The sequence below is a fragment of the Protopterus annectens genome, chromosome 10.part0 (assembly GCF_019279795.1).
Source record: "Protopterus annectens isolate FY-2018-M chromosome 10.part0, PAN1.0, whole genome shotgun sequence".
Lineage (NCBI taxonomy): Eukaryota > Metazoa > Chordata > Ceratodontiformes > Protopteridae > Protopterus > Protopterus annectens.
Window position 1 is genome coordinate 421,903,503 of NC_056744.1, and position 20,330 is coordinate 421,923,832.

At 40.4% G+C, this 20,330-nt stretch overlaps 1 protein-coding gene across 1 annotated transcript in view; it reads right to left on the minus strand.

The window, feature by feature from the left end:
• GLRX2 (glutaredoxin 2) overlaps nt 1–20,330 on the minus strand; it is a 161,126-nt gene that overhangs the window by 140,270 nt on the left and 526 nt on the right. The window lies entirely within an intron of this gene.

Genomic DNA, 20,330 nt, shown 5'->3' on the forward strand with positions numbered 1-20,330 from the left:
TATCACTGGAGACGTACATATTCATTAGATTTCCATTTGGCATTTCATCAGTGCCAGAGATGTCCCATGAACTGAAGTGTTACTGAAGTAAATGAAGGTTTGGAAGGCACAGTGAAAATAACTGATGATCTAAGAGTTTGGTGTTAGACACAAGAAGAGCATAACAAGAGATGATGCAGCTGCTGAATATGCCGAGGCAGAATACTTTCAAGTTAAAGAAGAGCAAATGTAAAATCAGATAATCTGAAATATACGGGTTATCTTCTAACATCAAAGGGACCAAAACACGAGCAAGCAATTAGCATTTCCATAGTTATTTTGATAAGGTAGGAAGACAAATGGGCATTAAAGAGGTTTTTGGAATGGTGTGTTACCGTGCACAGTTTGTACTCATTATATCTAAGACAGTCTGAGAGAAAAAAATGCAAAGAACCTGTTAATCAAGATGTATACTGCAAATGGAGACATAAAAAGGAAAATAGTTTTGAAATGATCAAACTAATTACAGATTTTCCTATGGCAAAAAGCAAACAAACTATGAGCTGAATAAGCCAGCTGTGTTCCAAGTAGGTGCTAGTTAGAAAGATACAGCAGCTGTGATCCTACAAGACACAATAAGAGCTGATCTGAGTCAACAGCATGTACAGATGTGCTTGGACAAAAAAGGAAGAAGAAAGGTATGCTCAAAGTTGAGTTGCAGAAAAGCTCTTCTGTGCTTCTACAACTGTAGCATGCTGCTTAGTGCAACTGAAAAAACTGCTTAATAGTTACACACACACACACACACACACACACACACAAAACTTCAGTCATAACTGTAAATGCAGTATCAGCATCCATTTATCAGGCTGCAAAATTTTTGTACTTTCGTAAAGCAGTGTCAATATTGCACTCCTGCACCGTCACTTGCTGATCATGCCCCCGAACAGCTTGCTCTGAGGGCAACCACCACCTTCATTCCACCCTATTTACAGCTCTGAATAAATTTTCGCAAACCATAGAAAGTCTTTGTATAAAGTACCTCTGCGTCTGTGGACAGAGGTGTGACTTGAAATTGAAATAAGTACCAGGCAAGGGAGTACACATAGCAAGTGCATGTACTAGAATATATTTAACAGAGAAGCATAAACAGCTGCTACAAAAACTAGAAATTCTTTGGGTGATACCAGTGTTACTGATGACAGAAGAAAACGAATTTCAGAGATGTACTCATACCAACTTAGAACTGCAGTTACAGAAACATCTTACATTAAAAGGATGGCTTTAACTAAAATTATCAGTAAGGAAACACTCAGCTTAAGTTCCCTTCAAGAAGAAAATTAGCTGTGCTCAGGATTTAAAAACAACTGACAAAAAATTCAGTTGCGTAAGAACTCACCATAACAGTATATGTTCAAACAGGTCATTGTTGCAGTGTTCCCCACCCACAGGACACATCCTGCAAAGTGACTTAAAGTACAGAAGTAAAATTCATATGGGAAAACACTTCAAATGAAACCACCAGGTATCCTCTTACTGCAAGGCAACATAGCGGAAAACTGGAAGCATTGGCTGTAGAAATATAGTTTATTCTTTAGTGCATTTGGAAAAAATGAAAAAATACTGTGTACCATATTTCTGCATGTTACTGGGGAAGAAGCACTGATATGTACCACTTTCAGTTTTACTAAGCAGGAGAAAGCCAAAGACAGAATAGCAGCAATTAGAGAAGGTTGGCAGTTACTATGACTGTAGAAAGAATTTGTTGTTTATAATTTACAAGTACACAAGGTCCTACAGGCACTACAAATGCTTAGGTTACATGATCGAAAAATCAAACCAAGAACTGTGAATTTGGTGAGTTGTGTAACTCATTAGTAAGAGAAAGAAAAGTTTATGGTATATAGAACAGTAACACGGGGAACATTATTAAGATAAGCAAACCTGGTCTTGTTACAAACTGTGGAGTTGCATAGAGCAAATGAAATTACAAGTACACTATTAAAAATTAACTGAAGAATATTTTGTTTACATGAAAACATGTCAGTCAAACAAAAAGGTAAATATGGGAACTAAAATGAGACTGTGCTGTAACAGCAGTGGATCCAAGAACAGGAATATAAGCTGTGCAACAATATGCTGCAGCTGAAATTCAAGTATTGTGGACTGTGTGGCTACAAATGTAAAATGAATCTTTGTCCTGTTTTAGTCAATTCTGTGGAATCAGTACTAGAAATAACCATTGTTCAAAGATGTGCGAAAAGAAAGGCAAGAGTGTTCAAAAGAATGTGCACATTGTTGAGAAGAAATATGAAAAATAGTTGCATCAACTGCTCTGATGGGTGCTATCAAAGTGAAATTAGAAAATGCAAAGTATGAAAATGCATCAGTATGCAAGTCAATAACAAGCATCCTGTGCATTTAAATTTCTAGGTGGCTAACTACTCAATTAGATGTAATTAAAAAGGGGTGGGGTACATATATCCTCAATAAATGGATGCTAGTCATTAGTTCTTGAAGACATGTAGCTGTGGTACAAAAGAGTTCTTGCAATAAAGACCATAATTACTGACAATTGAGTCAGAGTCCTGCTTAGCTGCTATTTGGTAATGAAATACGTTTTTTTCTTTTTCAAACACACTATGATGAGAAACTTCATAAGGACTTTGCCTACTCTGAGAATGATTTTTGCAGATCTCTGCAATAACAATTAATTTGGATTTCAAATTTCAGAGCAAGTAATAAACAACATTTTTGGTCTCTGAGCTTTCAAACACTGGTTTTAGTTTGTTAGTGGAGTATCGCAGGCTCTGTGAAAAGCACATCATTTTTTTAATGTTTTTATTGAAATGAAGAGTCTGGGAAAACGTAGCATGGTCCTAAATGGACAGAAGCTGCGATTGTATTCAAGATCAGCCTGCCAAACATTAATGTGGAAATCAAGTTTCAAGAAGAAAATAATAAAATATATACTCAAAAATTGTAATGAAGAACATCTGAAACTAGTGGAATTTTATGAAAATGATTGCCTTATTAGTCATATCATGGACTGTGAATGGCATTGTAGGTATGGACAAGAAGCAGAGAGTAATGAATTATATTAAGAAGTGTAAGGTACCAAGAGCAATGTTATGGGGACAAACATGGATAGAAATCAGCATAGGTTCATAGGTTGATACTAGGCTATTGGCCCGGAGGCCCTTATAAGCCTAGCCAAGAATTTTGCCCATGTTCCCTCAAAGTCAGCACCTGTTTTCCCTGTCCAGCAGGGACACACGTGGGATCCCAGGGGTATATTTTCTGTTTCCCATCCAGTAGTCCAGATTCCTCTTAAAGAGGGCTAGAGAGGTACTCTGCTTGACATGGAGAGGGAGTGTATTCCACAGATGGGGAGTCTTTGGGACGCAAATCTATCCCGCCAAGTTCTATTAATGTCACAGACCAGATTAAGGCCTTGTGTGCGGGTTGGAGTTTGTCTTATGGATATGTAGCAACTCCATCAAGGCTAGTCTGAAATGGCCTTGTATTCCAGACACAGGTCACCTCTGAGCAGTCTGTATGAGACTGAGTAGAGGGACAGGGCTTTTAGCCTATCTGTATAGGATAGGTGTTTGAGACCCTGGATTTGTCTGGTCAGTAACCTCTATGGTCTCTCAAACTGCTGCATGTGCTTGGCAAGGTATATGCCGAAGGGGGCATTGTACTCGATAATAGGTCTGATAAGGGAGGAGTACAGGGATGTTATGACCTCCTTGTTCCTGGATGAAATATCCTTATTTATGAGGTTGGTCACGTAGAAATACATGGTGTGAATGATTTGAGACGTGCCTCTCTGGACTATATGAAGAGACATGATTGAGGTTGTTGAATGTGTGTCCCGGACAGATATGTTCCTAGCCTTAAGCAGCATCCTACCATCACCCAGAATGATACTTCAATGCAAACAGAAAATAAATTGACTAACAATTGGCTTAGTTTCTGGTGTCATTCCATGGGGATCCAGTACTTGACAGTCTGGGAGAACATGATTGACAGACCATGACGCTTTGCCATAGATGGCCTTTATCTGTCTCCCCTGGGCTTTAGGTTTCTGACAAAGGCTCTTGCCTCCCCCACAGTGCCTTTTTTAGGCAAAGTCATGAGCACAAAATTACTAACATGAAAAATTCTTATAAAGGAAATTTAAAGGTCATGCTGCTAAATGCTAGGAGTCTTAGCATGAAACTGCACTCACTGTAAACATTCCTTGCTTTGGAGGATGATGACATTTGTGCAGTCACTGAAAACTGGTTCTATTATAGCTAGGCTTGTATAGGTACTACAGCCGATAGCCTAATACCAACCTATGAGAGCACCCCAACCTTACCAGGCTACTCATCCTACCATACTTTCTGACCCCAAATGGAGGGCTAAAAAACCAAACGAGGTGGGGTTTCAATATTTGTCAAAGACAAACACCTACAGGCTGGTCAAACGGTATGATGCACAGGAGACACTCCAAGTACAGTTAACTGACAAAACACCTATTCAAATCATAGCTAGTTACAGACCTCCAACCATGACTCAGGATGTCCACTCCACCTATCTGGACTTAACTGAATCCATCACAATTCAACCCTCTACCCTGATCCTGGGTGACTAACTACCCAACCATACAGTGGAAGACCTATTCTAGCCCAAGCATGAATGCCCAGAGATTCCTCGACTTCCTCAATGCCAATGCATTGGATCAGCTGATCAACACCCCTACAAGAGGTGAAAATATCCTGGACCTGATCCTAACCAACATGAGTAGCCACTGCAGCACTCCTACAGTGTCATCCTCCTTGATAAGATCCAACCATAAAGCGATCACTTTTGAAATCACCATATCTCCTGACCCCCCCCCCCCCAATCAGGGTCAAACAAAAAAACTTTTCCAAAGTTGACTACAATCTCCTCACAGCAGGTATAAGCAGCTTCACAGCCACCGTCCCTTCAGCTGGAACTAACACTAATGTCCAAGCCTACACCAAAAACTATATGAGCACCTACATAGCTGTATGGACTCAGCAATACCTGACAGGACCAAATCATCTTCCTCAAGGAAGAGTAAACCTGTCTGGTGGACAGACTCTATAACAGAAGGAAAGAATTGCTGTCTGGGCAAAGAAGGAGCAGGTGCCAAGTTGGAAGCAATCGCTCCTTTGCCTGAACAAGCAAATAAGGTCACTAGTGAAATCCTCTAAGGCTAACTTTGAGTCCAAACTGGCCACATCCACCAAGGACAATCACAAGGCCTTATTCACATGTGTCGGCAATCTCAAAGACAACACCCAAATGTGCTCTGAATTGGAGCTCAATATAACACCACATACACAAACGCCATAGATATAGCCAACCTGCTGGCAGACAGGTTCAGTGAAAACTTCACCCCCCTGTCCCCCCATCAGTAAACCAGGACATTCCCAGCACCTACCCCCCTCCCCTCATCACCAGGGAGCAGGTCCTTAATGCCCTCTCAAAGGCGAAAAATACAGTCTCCATGGGACCTGATAACATCCCTGGCTGTATCCTTCATTAACTCAGGCATGAGCTCTCAGCTCTGTTTGACACTCTATTCAACCAAAGCCTAAGTATGGGCTTCATCCCAGCTGAATGGAGGACAGCCATTGTCATCCCTCTACACAAAGGTGAAGCATCCACTGACCCAAGCAATTATAGGCCCATCAGCCTAACTAGCCTGATTTGCAAAGTCACAGAATGCATTATCATGGACCTTATAAACAAGGACATTGGCAACCTCCAAACACTTGCCAAAGGGAGATCATGCCTGTTAAACTTGGTCAACTTCTTTGAAACAGTCACCAAAGCCATGGACGAGGGGAAGACGGTGCACACCACCTACCTTGACCTAGCCAAAGCCTTTGACACTATTCCCGACTCAGGCATAATAGATAAACTCTCCCAGCTAGGCATCAACCCGTAAGCTACCAGATGGGTAGCTAACTGGCTCACTGATAGAACCCAGTCAGTCAAAGTAGGTGAAGCCACCTCTAGTAGTAGACCCGTAATGAGCGGTGTACCCCAAGGATCGGTCTTGGGGCCTCTACTGTTTGGGATATACTTTTTTTGAGGTGCAAGCCAAAACCAGTAGTTTGCGGCTGACCAAGTTTGCAGATGACTGCAAGCTGGCAGCGATCTTAAATTCCCCTAGTGATGTGAACATCCTCCAAGAGGTCCTTACCCAAACTAATGACCGGTGCCAGAAGCATGGCTTCAAACTGAATGCCAAGAAATGCATCATTATCCCCTTTGGGGAAAGTATCATACCCTCTAATTATCACATTAATGACAATGCACTAAGCATGCAATCAGCTGTGAGGGACTTGGGCACCTAGGTTGATAGCAACTAGACTTGTGACCACCACATTGCCTCCATTGTAAGGAAATGCAAATGCTGTCATTGTCCTTCTCACAAAATCACAGAAACTCTATGGAATGTCTTCTCTGCATCAAGACCCACCAACAAGAGGGTTTTCTTACACTCTGTTACCTTCTGAATCATCACCATTCTTTTAGTGTTGTCATATGTTTGCATCCTTTCCACAAAAATGCATTTTTCCATATCTCAGTTTTGACAACTCTTTACCCACTCTCTTAGCTAGTGTAGAGATAAATGCTTTCTAATTAGGTTCACAGGTAGGTACTAGGCTATTGGCCCTGGGGCCTATATAAGCCTAGCCAAAAAAGTTCCCTGGCTTTCGACACCCAAGAAAGTTATTTTCCTGTGCCCCTGTCTAGCAGAGCCACAGAAGTGATCCCCGGGGTGAATTTCCTATTTCCCACCCAATTGTCGAGATTTTTCTTAAACAGGGCTAATGAGGAGCTTTGCTTGACATGAATGGGTAGGCTGTTCCTGAGCATGGGAAGTCTCTGGGACAGAAATCTATCCCTCCTGCATCTCCTGTTTATTGTGATGGCAAAGTTTAAGTCCCTGGAAGGTGTGGCTTGGAGGGACTAGGGTTTCTTTAAGTGTAGCATGTCCAACAGATCTGGATTTGACATGGCTTTGTATGTTAGGCAGAGGTTGCCTCTGAGTAGGCGATAAGCGAGGGAGTAGAGCTGGAGTTTTTTTTAGATGGTCTGCGTATGGCATCTGTTTGAGGCTGGTAATCCTCTAAGTGAGGTATTTCGGTGGCCTTTCTAATTGTTGTAGATGTCTTGCGAGGTACATGCCAAATGGGGCGTTGAACTATACAATGGGTCTGATGAGGGATGAGTAGAGAGGAACAATGACCTCTTTTTACTGAAGGTGAACCCCTTTGTGATGAGGTGTGCCACGCAGAAGGATTTCCTGACTACTGTGGTGATGTGATTATCAAAGGAGAGACTACTGTCCATCTGTGTCCCAAGGTCTCTTATCACACTTTCGGTGTTTAGTAGGCTACTGCCTATGTGGTAGTTCATAGGTACAGTGTTTTTCCCAAAAGGGATGACAATGCACTTCTTGGCATTGAGCTTGAGGCCATGACTTTGACACCAAGCATCAGTCTCAGTGAGGCCCCTTTGTAGAATGTCCACATCATAAGGCAATTCTATTATGGCACTTAGTTTGCAGTTGTCTGTGAACGTAGTTAGCCAAAGACCTGCTGTATTAGCCTGGACTTCTGAGAAGTAGACGCCAAACAGGAGAGGACCCAGGACTGAGTCCTGTGGTACTCCACTTGTCACTTGTCTGAAGTTGGATTTGGAGTCGGCTACATTCACTGTGTAGGTTCTGTTAGTGAGCCAGTTGGCTACCCATCTTGTGACATAGGGATCTATGCCCAGTCTAATGAGTTTATCTATAATTCCAGAGTGGGGGATGGTGTTGAAAGCCTTGGCGAGGTCAAGATAGGCTGTGTGCACTACCTTACCCTCATCCAAGGCTCTGGTGACTGCTTCAAAGAAGTCAATCAGGTTTCGGAGACATAACCTACCTTTTACAAACTCAAACTGAGTGGGGTCCAGAGTTTGGAGGTTACTTATGTCCTTGTTCATAAGCTCGAAGATGATATGCTCCATGGCCTTGCAGACCAGGCTCATCTTGCTAATGGAGCGGTAGTTCCCAGGGTCCGTAGTGGTGCCCCCTTTGTGGAGTGGGATAACCATCACTGTGCGCCATTCAGTAGGCACAAAGCCTCAAGTGATGCTAGGATTGAACATAGTACTTAGGTGGGGTGTCAGTTCGTTCTGTAGTTTGTGCAGAATGCAGCCTGGGATGTTGTCAGGTCCCATGGATGCTGTATTCTTGGCTTTGGAGAGTGTGGTCTTTACTTATGCAGCCGTGATTACAGGGGCTTTGCATTCTTCCGGTATAGTGATGAGCCCTTTGGGGGGTGAGGGAGGATGAAGTCTGCACTGAACGTGTCTGCCAGGATGTTGGCAATATCAGTTGGTTCTGTATATCTAGTGCAATTGTGCTGTAGCTCACAGCAGATTTGAGTGTCGCCATTGAGATTCTTGACATAGCTGTAGAATGCTTTGTGGTTGTCTTTAGAACCAGTGGTCATTTTATTTTCATAACTAGCTTTGGAGGATTGTATGAGGGATCTCAGCTTCTTAGTGAAGCTAACCAGGGAGTTCTTGCAATCAGGGGATTTTACTCTTTTTTTTTTTTTTTTTTTTGCATCAGCTTCTTCTTTCTGTTGTAGAGTTTGTTTATGGCAGGGGACCACCAGATTGGCTTCCTTTTTCTGGAGGACAGCGTCTTTGTTCTGTTGGGGATGGCATGATCCATGCACTCGTGTATGTGCCTATACAGTGCATTTGTATAGGATTCAGCAATCGTACCTCTATTTTCCATCTGTATGGTTGTCATGAAGCTTACCACTTCTGTCTTGAGAAGCATGATGTTAGTTTTGGAGAAGTTTTTTACAGTGGTTTCCTTAATGGGGGGGGGGGGATATTGATGTCTAGGGTGATTAGTTTGTGGTCAGATCTGATCAGCGAGGAGTTGACCTCTGGCGTGGAACATCGGTTGTCCATATTGGTAATGACGAGGTCCAGGATATTGCTGCCACTGGTGGGGGTATAGACAAGCTGATCCAGGGCGCTGGAATTTATGAATTCCAGAAAACATTGAGCAAATGAGTTAGTACAGGAGTAGTTTTCCCAGTTGATGGTGGGGTAGTTGAAATTGTCAATTGTTAGGGTATTAGGCTGTACCTTAATATTACCCAGTATATCAAGAAATGTGGAGTGGGCATCCTGGGGCATGGCGGGGGGATCTGTAACAAGCTACAACCTGGATTGCAGTCTTGCCTAGTATTAGTTGCACTTGGATAATTTTGGATGCATTATGTTGAGCAACTAGCCTGGAGTTGTGGCTATCCTTAATGAATATGGACACGCCTCCTCCTCCTCCTTTAGTGTTCTGGTCCAGGTTAGGGGGCCGAAAGGTGTGGTATGAGTTATAGCCTGGTAATGCAGGGGTGGTCTCTGCAGCCTTGAACCAGGTCTCCATCACTGCACAGATGTCGATGTTCTCCATTTTAAGGAGTACCTCAAGTGAATGCATTTTGAGGTTAAGACTTCTAGCACTGAGTAGTATTACCCTCAGATTTTGCTTGCTTATACCTGCTACGGTGGTGAATTTGTCATCTGAACCTTGCCTAAAAAAGGCGCTATAGGGGTGGCAAGAGCCTTAGCCAGTATCCGGAATCCCAGGGGCGACAGGTGCATGCCATCTCTGGCAAAGCATTGTAGTCTGTCGATCATGTCGTCCCTGGCAGACAGACACTGGATCCCGTTAGAATGACACCAGAAGCTTAGCCAACTGTTGAAGTCAGTCATTTTGTCCTTGTATTGTGGTATCATTCTGGGCAATGGCAGGATGCTACTCAGGGCTAGGGTCATATCTGGCTGCGCCACATGATCCGAGAGCTCCTGTGGGTCTCTTTTCATGTAGTCCAGGGAAGTACTTCTCAGGTCATTCACACCAGCATGGACAATGACAGAGTCATATTTGTACTTGTTGTGGAGTGACCCGAGTGCTTGTGTTACGTGGCGGATCCTAGCACCCGACAGGCAGCTGACAGTAACTTTCTCCTTGTTTAGCCTGGTGAGTGGGACATCAGTGTGCCTGACTATAGAGTCACCTATGACTAGTGTGTTGGGTACGTTGTTTTGCCTTATGGGCTGAGGTTGAGTGGCACACTGATTTTGTGGGCTATGTGTCATTTGGGTAGTGTTGGGGGTGGTGGTTGCTTGCGTTTCAGCTCTGGAGGTCTCTGTTGTTTGGGTAAATTTTTATTGAGAGCCTCCACAAATGTAGTTGTGTGTTTTGTGTTACTATGTGTGGGTTTAGGTGGTGTAGGTTTTGATGGACTATGTGTTGAGTGTGGTGTAGTGCAGGTGTTTACCTTCTCCTCTTGACTGTCTAATACAGTCTTGCCTAGAGAGAGCTTGGCTTCCAGTTTGGCTACATAGGTGCATCTCTCACGAGTTGTAGTGTTGGGTGGTAGGAGAAGAGGGTTGTCAGTGTACGTGAAGCAATTGCTACATTGCCCCAAGGTGCTCAGATTCATCAGATGGACAGGGGAAAATACCGGGAGCTGACCCTTAGACATGCCTGGATAGGTGCTTATTAATTTAAGTACTAAAAACTGTTTTCCTCCTAACAAGTGAGGATAGTTGAGTGCTGCAGTAATTTGTAGATTTACTGCTTGCAATGAGTTTTGAACAAGTGCTGAGCACAAGGAAACAGTTTTGAGTGATAAAACTAGAAAACTGGCTAGCTCTAAGGGAAAATTACAAGACCAGACTTTCTGGCACCAGGAATAGTTTAACCCTAGTTAAATGGCGCTGTGCAATGCGTAAAACCGTGCAAATGCAGCTTTTTAAACAGAAAGATGAAAGGGAAAGAAATAGCCCAAAATGGCTAATAAAACTACAGATTCTGATCTGAAATCACTTCTCCAGCGACAGATAGGCTGCTCAAAGCTCACCACTCTCACTGATGAACAGAGAAGCTTCCTTCTATCTTAGTAAGGTCTGGGCAACACAGAAACTACAAACTGTAGTTCAAAATCTAAATGAATCTAAGGTCTGGGCAACACAGAAACTACAAACTGTAGTTCAAAATCTAAATTAATCTAAATGAAGTTGGGTTTAAAGGGTCTTTGCCCTCTTTTGAGTAATACACCCACCACAGTTTTTCCTTATATGCTTGTACTGTCCCTCCTTTTAAAATATTGTTAAAACACATGTGAATTTGGCAAAGAAAGGATTCCGGAATGATTATTCTACAGAGTTATCAGGGTCAAAAAGAAGGGGATATTAATGACTGCCAAGAGGGGAGCCAGTAGTGATAGAAGAGGAGAAGAAAGACTTCTGGTTAAATGTATAGCAGAGTCAAGGTTAAAAGCAGTGCAAAAAAAGGGACAATTAGTAAGGCATATAAAATAATGTATGGTTACTACAGGAATCAAGAAAAGGTTGGAAAAGAACGAGAAATTAGAATGGAAAGAAACTATACAAAGAAACAATGGCAGAATATTTGTATGGCTCCCAGGTATACAACAAAATCTAGGAGGTTTAGGATTTTTGCATTGAAGTGTTTATATACAATTTTTTTTACAACTGAAGTAGACTTCAAAGGATTTTCTCACATCAGACAACAATTGCTGGAGGTGTGAAGGGAAAGAAAGAAGTACCCGGGAGCATGGTTTTTTTTGGGGGGGGATGCAATCAATTAACAGACAGATATTAAAAATTCCTTACAGAGTACCTTGTCAGAAATGCTGGGGGAGCATTTTAATTAAGGAAAGGATTCTTTTGAGCTGGGATATTGAAATAGAACTGTGTAGACCATAGTAAAACCCTACAAAGTTTAATGCTGTTGGCTGACAAAAAAAAAGCAATTACTATAACATGGAAATCAATACCAAAACCAACTGTAACTGAATTACTGATGGTTGTAAATGAGATAACAGAAATGAAGGTGGGATCTTTAGAAAAAGGAAATAAACTACAAAGAAAGTAATGGAATATATGGGAATAATACACACAAAACAATATTTAGGAGGAGGAGTGATATTTCAGAGAAGGCAGGTCTTGAGAAATCTAAATAATGTTCGACCGCATAACTGTTAAAAAACAAATCATATATGCATACTGCATGATGAAGAAATTAGTAATAGTTTGTCTTTTCTTTTATAATCAAATGAGTATTAATGTCGGTATGCAATATGAGATGTTAAATAAAAATGTTTAAAAAAATGCTAAGGAACTTGACTGCTGCATGGTAAAATGTCAAAATACAGCAGGCTTTGGTGAGAGGAATAATTTCAGGTACAAAAAAGTAACTAATGGGAGTTCTACAGGGAATGGGCCTGGTTATAATTCATTAAAATGTGTCTATTTCAGATAAACATAAGGGAACAGAAAAAAGGACTGACATATTTAAATAGACACAAAGGATCAATGACCTCTAGTAATCTGGCTATTTAACATTTATATTAATTCTATATACTATGCTATAGTCTCACATATGTAACCCCTATGATATATTATGTTCTCACAAATCTGTCTGTTTGTTTGTATTTTATACTTTAAAGTCTGTCTTTAACTTTTATGTACTATGTGGAGCTTTTCTCCCCAGGCCTCTGCTGAAAAAGGACGTGTCCAGTTGGACTTTCCTGATAAATAAATACAAAATAAATCTTCTTCTCCTTTCGGCTTTTCCCGGTTAGGGGTCACCACAGCAGATCATCTGTCCGCTCATGATTGGCAGTGGAGTTTTACAGTGTCGAGTTGCCAGCCTGGCGCCCAACCTTCCACAGAAGACACACACATGCACGCACTCACACCTATGGCCAATTTAGAGTGTCCAGTCCACCTAGAGCATGTCTTTAGGATGTGGGAGGAAAACGGAGTACCTGGAGGAAACCCACGCGACCACAGGGAGGACATGCAGACTCCACACAAAAGGCACCCCAGCTGAGGATCGAACCGGAGAACCTCTTGCTGTGAGGCGGCAATGTAAACCACTGCACCACCGTGGCCACCCAAATAAATGCAAAATAAATAAATAAAATAAAATATTTGCTGAGGATACATTAGCAGCAACAGTGGAGGATGAAGGGAATAGCCTAAGAATAATTTGGAAAGACAGACCAAGTGAGCTGAAAGGTGGTAGCTGAGGTTCAGTGCAGAAAAAAAGCAAACTACTGCACATAGGTCACAGCAACCCTAGTACAAAGCATCAGCTAGGGCTAGGCGATCTTATGGCCAGAGACCAGGAAGAGAATCTGGGAGTGTTGTTCACACATGGACTGGACACACAAAAGTAGACTGAGATGACAGCTGCAGCAGCCAACAAAATTCTGGGTTGTATTCTCAGAAAAGAAGACTAAAGAAACAAAGAGACACTGCTTCAATTATACATATACATGCCAGGCCAAATTTTTAGTACCACTTGCATTTTCCAAGAATGTAAGAAAGAGATATCAGGCTGCTGGAACCGATACAGAGAAAAGCCACAAGAAGAGTGCATGGGACGGATGGAAAAGAATACGTCCATAAACAAAAGCTAAAGCTCTTCTCATGTGAGACCAGAACAGACCACCCCCATTTCATGTCAATATCATGTCCCCCTACATGATAGGGAGCATAAAATCATGCCATGGAAATGTGATAGGGTTGTACTGAGCAAGAAACAGAGATGTGATCAGGAAGGCAGAAGACTCTAGGGACCAAGTACTCCTTGGAACTATGAAAGCACTTCTTCAAGAAGAGGGATGTGGACTAATGAAAAGGATTACCACAATGGGTTATGGAGGGCAAACCACCAACATATTCAAAAAAGTATGTGACAGAAGAAGATGACATTAAGGGTACAAAAGGAAAATAGGGAGACAAAAAGTTGAATGACTTTATTTACTTGAGCATGTAGGTCACAGAGACCAAAGATTAACTAGTTACAATGGATTTAAATGAATGAAACAGTAGCAAAAACACAATAAAGCTAAAAAATGTAATCAAAAGTCATCCTAGTTATAGTTCCTTAAGTCAAATTAGTCATGGACATTCAATTACACCCACTTAAGAGTCCAGTCATTTGAAAGATGCTGAGAGGTGGAGTACCAACAGAATCAATGATGGAAACACTTTTTTCTGCAAGTCTTCACCAGTGATACTGTAAAAGAGTTTACAGTTTTTGGTGATCATACAAACTCAAACGAGGCCAACAGTGTAAGGAAAGAATGAGAAGAAAGTTAACAAAACTGGAGGAATGGTCAAACGCATATCAACTTAAATACAATAAGAAAAAAGCAAAATAATACAGCAGTAAAACTAAACCTTGGAAAATAAGTACACAATTGTAAGAAAAACAAACTGAAAAGTTAGGAAACAGACTTGAGGTACTCAAATGAGATGAGCTGACGGAAATATGCAGTATGAAAAAAAAAACACGGGGAAAGCTGGTGGAATACTTGGAGATACATAAAAGGTATACTTAGCAGACATTAAGAAACTATTATTCCTCTGTGTCAACATTTGGTAAGAGCTATATACAGACATTTCAAAGTGGTTTTCATCATTATTATATTTTGTTCTTTCCCAGATGGCATGTGACTATAAAAGTCCTCCCTATTTACTCCTTTCTTTTATTGTGATAATAATCTGGACTGGAAGGTGGGTAACAATCAATAAGGAAAGCTTGAGAGGCTGGCCATAGCACCAATCTGTCTTTACACATTTGATGGATTGAATGAGGCTTTATTTTCTCCAAATGTTACATTGAATCATGTTAATGTCTTTTCTCTTTGTAGTTTTTAGCATTCGAGTTGTATCTGTTTATATATAAACAAAACTAAATCTATGTATTAAAGTGCACACACACAATTTTTTTGAATGTGAATATATTTATATATACAAGTCTACCTATTTCAGCTACATACGCATTTATATAATTTTCTTAAGTTACTATGATGAAACTATTATACCACTGTACCATTTCTTATGTCCACTGTAAAAGTGATAGCTAAACTGATGCTGTTATTAACAGTGTTTCTGTAATATATTGTAAAACAGTTCCCCAAATTTTCTTACTTTAGTATTATCAACTGTTAATAATTGTTCTCTTCTACAGAAAAAGTTAGCTTAGTACTTCTTCTGTTTCTATTACATAATGCTGCATAGTTAATGTCTGTAAATTAATTTATTCTGTTATTCTGTGTTTGCCTTTTCACTGCTTGGGCCAGGCCTGAAAATTGTCAGATAACCAGCATATTTACCCAGTTAACACATGTAAAACAAATAAATGAACACACACATGCATATGCTAATAACTATTATAACTTTCAAAATAATACTAAACACAACCCTAAAAAATTTTGGACATCCACTAAAGAAATCTTACATCCTGGACAAAAGTTCACCACAAACCCCTTCCCCCCTCCCGATAACTCACCACTAGAAACTGCAAAACAGTTCAACTCTTATTTTCAAGAAAGTATGGCATCTCTAACCAAGGATTCCTTAACATCTAATCCTAACCCTGCCCAACAGCCACATCACCACACCCACTTTCACCTTCAAACCTGTGCCCGCATCCTGTACAAAACTATTCTTAAACAAACTTAAACCATGCTCTTCTTCAGCTGATGACATAACAAGCGAGTTCATAAAAACGGCAGCCAGTAGCATTGCCTATCCTGTCCCAATCCTTATAAATAGGTCAATCCAGGAATCCCATGTTCCCTCTTTCTGGAGGAAGTCATGCATTATCCCTCTGCACAAAGGGGAAATTCAACAGACATTAATAACTTTGGACCTATTGCAATCTTACCTCTCCTCGCCAAAATACTTGAAAATTGTATTTAAAAAAATGTTAGACTATCTCCTGCTGGAAGAACTCCTATCCCCTACACAACATGGCTTCCATCCTTCCCATAGTACTAGCACCGCCCTTCTAACCTATATACAGTAGACTCCCTCTTATCTGGTCTCAATGAGACCAGACCTTAGGCTGGATAAATGACTGGCTGGTTAATCAGAAAAAGCAAATAAAATAGCATTATAGGTTATAAATCAGCTAGAATAACAGGATTTGTGTTAGTATGCATTTTTCTAATGAATATGAAGTCTAAAACTCAAATGTCTGTCATAATTTAGCACAGAGGAGGTTAAAGTGTTATTCTTCTCTGTTGTCTTTTGCTAGGGCTACTGCTGAAATTTGATGTTTGGTTAAAGAGAGGCTGGAAAACAGGAAGTCTACTGTAGATACTGTCAATAAAGCTAGAGAGAATGGCAAACTAGTTTCTTCATTTTTTCTAAACTTGTCCAAAGCCTTCTACACAGTTTGTCACAGCAAATTTCTACTTCAAATGTTCTCACTAGGTCTCTCTCAGCCTACCCTTCTGTGAGTCAAAAGCTACCAGTCCAATAGGTATCAGTCAGTAAAACGGCACTCCACTTTGTCTACTTAACTCCCAGTTACCACTGATGTACCACAAGGCTCTATCCTTGGTCCCCTCCTCTTTAAAATTTTCACCACCACCCTCTATACTTCCAAATAACAGGTCACCATAATACAATACGCAGATAATTCCACTCACGTTTCCACATCTGACAACATGGTACACCGCAACTAAAACTATACTTGCCACTACTTATCCCCTCCCCACTCTTCTTTATGGCACTCCATCCTTACTAACCTCCAGGCCTCACAAAAATTAAAACTTGAACAATACTATAACACAGTTGCTAAATTTGAAGCACATACCTCTTTCAGAACCCACCACTGTATAGCAATGAAAAGCCTAAATTGGTTAAAAATGCCACGTTAACTAACATACACACAACTTATTACCATCTATAAAATTATTCAGCATCCATCTGCCTGTCCAGCAATAAAAAACATTCTACACAACTACGATCCCAGTCAATCACTGGGATCCAGTGATCAAAAATTCTTCGCTGTCTACAAACCTAGATAATCTGCTGGGCATTGTCCAAACTCTTACAGGGTTGCCAAGGCCTGGAACTCTTTACCTGTATCCATCAAGTCTATACCCTCCCTCCCATCTTTCTAAACCACACAAAGACTTCCTAGCTAAAATCTGGATATGTTCTTGCTCAAAACCAGGATTAACTATATCCCCAAATGTGAACAAATAACTTCTCATTCCTTATACCTCCTTACTCTCCCTTAATCACTTACTTTCTTACTGCTAATTCTCTTCCTTGACTTTCTTTTTAAATTTACCAAAAGTCTGTTTTCCCTCAGTTCATACTGCAGTTCCTATTTGCATTAGACTAACTTACCTTTAATTTCTCTACAAACTGTCTAAAATTTCTTTAAATATTAAATGACTGTCATATATCTTATATCGATTCTTAATTAATGTTTATACCGGATGTATAATTTATTATTTAAACTGCAAATGTTTTTGTTTTATTTTTAAAGATTGTAAAATCAATTGTTCTTAAAATGTTTTAAAATAGTTTGGAGCTTTTCTCCTTGGGCCTCTGCTGAAAATGGGCTTCTACCCAGTCAGACTTTTCTGGTAATCAAATGCCAATAAACCTGTAACTTTTATACTGTGGTGCTGAAACTGTTGGGCTTGACTAATTAATGGGCTACAACCCAGCTGGACATCCCAGTAATTAAAAACAAACATTCACAATGCAGGGGTATCTTTGCACTTAGCAACCATAGCCCTCAACCTGCTACCTCAAGAATCTCTTGACACTTTTAAATATAAACACTCTACAGTCAAGTGGTTCAACATAAGGTTCTGAACCACAGCTCTTAATCTCTTACCTTAAGAATCGGGGATAAATCCAGAAATCAGGGACAGGCCTAGGGTTGCCAACTTTTCATGTCAAAAATTCTGGACATGTACTTAAAAGCAAAATGCATGTAATTTTGGTACCACTGCCCCCACCCATGCGGCCATTCCAGTGTCCCATTACTTGGCTATTTCTCCATTTCTTCCCAGCTGCCATAAACAATGTTCAAAACTCCCAGTGAGCATAATGTTTTCTGCTTTACTTCTACAAAGATTGCAGATATTTGGACTTAATTTAAAACTTTTATTTTAAATTTTATAGCACAAACACTGATAGATATCTGCTAAATAAAGTAATATAATTTCACAATGAAAACAGACTTAGAATTAAAACCTTTCTGCCTTTGAAACTCGCATTCACTGAAACAGCATGGAAAACCCACATTCAAAGAAAATGCATCTGGCCAGTAATAGGTGCTAACCCTAAAATGCTGCCTCTTTCCTCGGCCTTAACCCTATGCCTTATCTTCATTAGATCCATCCCATAACACTGCCACTACACAAGACACACTTGGACACACAGACAATACTATATCTTATCCCCTAACCTAACCTTGCTCACATACACATGCAGAAACACTCTCACCCCTCCATCCTCCCTTACCTATCTTAACATTAAACAATATCAACATTTCTACTGCATGGTTATCCATATAACTGGCATTAAACCACACCCCCTGTGTTTGTTAAAGAAACATCATTCAAAAAAAACATGGGGGACTTATATATATATAGGTCTACCTGAAAACGTTGAAATTTCTAAACGCCGCCGACGAGAACACAGACACCGGAAGATAGACAACGGAGAAGACCTACAGTTGAGAATCCCGACGCTGAGAACACCGACATGTTAAGGTAAGTGTGCGATAGGGACAGATGTTAGGGTCAGGGTGTGGGTAAAGTAAGTGTGTGATAGTGATGGACGTTAGGGTAGGGTGCGGGTCAGGTAAATGTGCGATAGTGACGGACTTGAGGTTAGGGGTGGGTTAAGTGAGTTTGGGTGCGGGTAAGGTAAGTGTGCGATAGTGACGGACTTGAGGGTTAGGGGTGGATTAAGTGAGTTAGGGTTAGGGTGTGGGTAAGGTAAGTGTGCGATAGTGACAGAGTTAAGGGTTAGGGGTGGATTAAGTGAGTTAGGGTGCGGGTAAGTGTGTGATCGTGACGGACGTTAGGGTTTGGGTTAAGGTTAGTGCATAGACAGTTGTGTATGTATGGTTTAGTGTAGGTCTGTAAGGTTTTTGGTATGCTTGTGTTGTGTGTATTTTTCGGGAAAGGTATTTGTTTTGTTGATTGTCGGGATTGTGGTTTATCGGGCAAGTTTCGTGTTTTTGAACTTTTTTTTTTTTGGTTTTGTCATGTCGGTTATTTCGTTGTCTGTGTTTTGGCGTGTCGATGTTATCAGGTAGACCCATATATATATATATATATATATATATATATATATATATATGTGTGTGTGTATTCAGTATCATATGTGGTATGTATGTATGCAGTTATGTGTATGTGGTACTCTAAGGTTTATAATGAGTCATAAAATCAGATACATGAATGTGCACATTGATCGCATGATCTTCTGACACGATACCAACTGAATACTGGTTTGGTATCCGTCATCTTTATAGAGAGAGGGGTGTGCTTAAATTGTCTGTCAGTATTTGACAACTAAATTTGATTAGTACAACAGCATCTTCAGGCTTATCACACTTGCACTTTTGGATACATTACATTTGTATAGCACCAGTTACTAATATTTTTCAGAAGTCTGTGACTTCATCTGTCACCAGAAATTAATTCATCCAGAAAAAGAAACATTTAAAAGACTTATTTGATCACATTAAATGATTATGTCCCCACCAATAATAATGAAATGCATAATCAAGTGCAACAGAAATATTCTACTTATCACTTTGGGCACAGAAAACAGACGTAAACAGTCACACACAAGCAAAATACTGTTTTCGTCTTCTGCGTCTGTGCGCAACCAGATGCAAAGAGTGTTCTTAAAGAAGAACACTCGCAAAAAAACGGGGAGGGGAGGGGGGTAATTATATTTTAATTTAAAAAAAAAATCTTTAATCGCCTGGTATTTTTTCTGGACAATATGCTGTCCTTTCCGTTTTCTGGACAGTATCCCTTAATTCTGGACAGTTGGCCACGTTTTAAAATATTAATACTACTAACAGGAAAAGTTGACAAAATATGAGAATGTGACTGGACATACATTTTCTGAGTATAAGAAGCTCATGACTCTAATTTTTGTCATTATATTAAGTACAATCTACCACCTTTTCACACCAAATCGCCAAATTTTAGGGGAACGATTAGGAGACACAATGCAACAATTTGAACACAAATGAAGGACAACTGCGAGGTATGTTCTGAAGTGGATGTGTGATTATATATACATACTGGACTTATTAAAACTCTGGCTCCAAATTACAGACATTGGAACCCCGACGTGATTGAATACCTTTTACTGGAACAACATAGGTTTTGCGATTACTCCAGCTTCCGAGCTGCCATGAACCT